The sequence below is a fragment of the Parambassis ranga genome, chromosome 21 (assembly GCF_900634625.1).
Source record: "Parambassis ranga chromosome 21, fParRan2.1, whole genome shotgun sequence".
In the NCBI taxonomy this organism is placed as follows: domain Eukaryota; kingdom Metazoa; phylum Chordata; class Actinopteri; family Ambassidae; genus Parambassis; species Parambassis ranga.
The window spans coordinates 3,976,932-3,980,235 of NC_041041.1; positions in this window are offsets into that span (position 1 = coordinate 3,976,932).

Genomic DNA, 3,304 nt, shown 5'->3' on the forward strand with positions numbered 1-3,304 from the left:
CAGATGAACGCACCTTCACGGACCTCATCCATACGTTTTGAGGTGAGAAATCTGAGACAGCATCCACCCGTTAACCATATTGACCTCACTATAATAATAAAAATGCATGACTCCTCAATCAGAGACTGTTAAAACAAAGCACCTGGAGTCATTCATAGACGTCTGTTGGCAGCATCTACCTAAACTCCTTGTTAATCCAAATACGGGCAAAGAAGAGGAGCTGAGGTGGGCTTAGCTCTTAATATATTTAAAATAAGTGAGTCATGTAAAAATTCTTTTGAAAAAAAAAATGAATCTATCAATAGAGAAGTTGGACTTTTAAACATGTCGGCCTATAGAGGCTGACACACTTTTGGAGCCACCCTCAAGTGGCCCTAAAGGACAGACCGATAGACCTTAACAGAAAGTCCACAATTGTCAGGAATAGAGACCTTAGACTATATGCGGTCCATTAAGTTTTGATATTTTGAACTCATCACCAACTTAAAACTGGAAGTCCAGGCTATGGCAGAGATAACACAGACTGACTGCTGTAACTGACAGTTTTTGCACAAGGTTTAGGTTTTAAATTGCACACTTTTGTTACTGACATCTTCATCTCAAATCGCACAGTCTTGTTTTGTACTTGTATTTATACCTTCATTCCAAATTCTAAATTGCACACTTTTGTTTCTGTATGTTTTATATTTTTATTTTGCTTAAATAATGATTCTACCTGTTTATTTCTACTGTTGATGTATATTTTTAGTTCCTGTATATTTTGAGTGCCTGTACATTGCTGCTGCAATATCAAAATTTCCCAGCTTGGGATAAATAAAGTATTTCTATTCCATTCTATTCTATTTAAAATGCCCTCAATAAAACTGCACCTCTACCCACCCACCATGAAGATGATTCATCTGTTCTGCTTCTAGCTTTAATATAACATGAATTTATCAACAACACTGATGGATGCATCACACATAAACAAATATAAATGCCATTCCTAAATACCACAAAGATTCCTATCTGAAGGGAATGAAGCACGGCTCTGTGTAATAAATAATGAACTGAACCTCTGATGTGAGACAGCTGTAACTTTTTCTCTGTAATCGCTTTAGACTAATATTGCACTCACAAACAGTTATTTTTTAACAGTTAACAAGTCAACACCTGACTGCAGCACCTGCAGTGTGTGCACACAACTGCGTGTGTGTCCCTGCATAGAAACATGTGTGGTGTGTTGTGTGTGTGTGAGTTTAACAGGCAGGTGGTAATGAGGCAGACTGTGCTGTGCTGGCTTCTATAATGAGGAGGCAGGCAGTGAGGGGCAGGGCCACTGCCACTAATGGGCCCCTATAGCCTCTAATAAGCAGTAATTATAGTGTGTGTTTACCAAGTGGCTCCAGCACGGATGAAAATGGTTAGCTTCACACATGGCTACTCCACCACTGGCCCTCCCACCCAGGAACACTAGGTGAGAACATGGGAGAGAGCCGGTTACAAAACTATATGTGCATGTCAGCATTAGCATGCAAGCTAACACAGGGAGGCATAGGGTAGAATATATATACGTACAGATATCCTCATGTTTTATTCTGTACTTTTATGCATACAAGTGCTCTCCATCAGGTTTTGATGTATAAAATCAAAATTAGTCAAGATTGGGGAGTCAAACTAAGACCTAAAGGTGGCGCTGCTGCTATGAAAACTAAACAAATGATCAGCTGTGCGCTGTACCTGCTCTGACAGACACCTGAAGCTGAAGTATGTCAGTGTGGCATTTCCTGACTCCCCTCTGGCTGCACTCTGACCTCCACCCAACCTCTGCATGACCCTCTGAAGACCCTCTGCATTTTGGGGAAGCCCTCTGAGTGACCTCATCCATCACAACACCAGCAGCAGCCAGGCTGCAGGTTCACCCTCCTTCTGCGGCCGCTGCTGCATTGTTTCCTCCTCGTCTTTCTTCGATAACGATTTCTCTTGTCCTACTTAGCGTTACGACTGCCAGACCTGACAAATCACACAGTGGTCCTAACATGCTAAGGCTCAACGAGCTTTTGGAGAGACCTGCTCCAACAAAACTTCTGTAGTATGAAGAGTAAGAACGAGAGAGAGAGAGCAGGCCGATCGGATATCAACAGTCACTTACAAACAGCACTTTCTCCTCTCTGCTGTTGGATCTCTAATCCAGCAGGAGCAGCGGGGTCTTGGCTCTCTGTCAGGGTGGCATTCTTCGGGCCGTTGGGCTCATCTTTGATGTGGAGATGAATGTGTCGGATAATGTCGGTCCACTATCTCACTGGCCATTCAAACGTCATGAGAACAGCAAAGCAGCCAAGAAACACTGGGCTTCTAATCTGGTGCCCATGCTGGGATAGGGCCACCAGTTTGCTCACAGCAATGGAAGAGGGTTATAGTGTGTGTGTGTGTGTGTGTGAAGTATTTAGATCCTTTGCTTAACTAAAAGCAGCACTACCAAACTCAATTTACTCAACTCCCAACAGTTCCCATCTGTTGCTGTTTGAAGAATGTAAAGACTAACAAGCTTTCAAAATGTAAACTGCCAATGAGGCTGAACTTCAAGCACACAAAATGTCATCAGGTTATAATGTTTTACTTTCAAACATCTGCATAAGATGCTGCAAATTTGTAATAATCTTAAAAAAAGTGTCATTAAGTCCTGGATTCTTTCATGGTAGGATGGATCTTTGAGTCAAGACATGAACACATGATGCAACTTCCTTTGCCAATATTGTACCAGCATGTGCTGCTCCCTGAACTCATCACGTCGGCAAGCGAAGAACATCGTAGAGAAGCTTGTTGCTGAATAGTGAAAATTGTCTTAAGTGCTGGTTACACAGCCTTCTGGGTGATGTTAGCCATGACAATGAAAGCTTCCCTAATCTTAATAAAAGCAGCATTTTGCAACTTTTTGAAACACTCTAAATGATTAAATGTTGCATCTTAGGAGCAACTTTAAAGGTATTTAATGTCAAAACCAGCCAACATGACGTCAATATCAGACTAAATAATTAGGAAACATAAGTTCATGCATATTATACACACTAAAACAACAATATTTCTCCTTATAAACACAGATTATACGAACTTTTCTTTACTGGATTAAGAAAAGAAACTGCTACATTTGAGTGGTGGTGTTATCAGTTGGCCCATCGATGCTTTTCCATGACAAAGAAAACAAATCCAGCTTACACTCATTTCTGTTTTCTCTCAGACCCTGTATGTGTGAGAGAAAGCCTCCCTCTGTCCTCACTCTATAAAGGCTTGATCTCTGCCTCTGTTGAATATGTTAATCCATCTG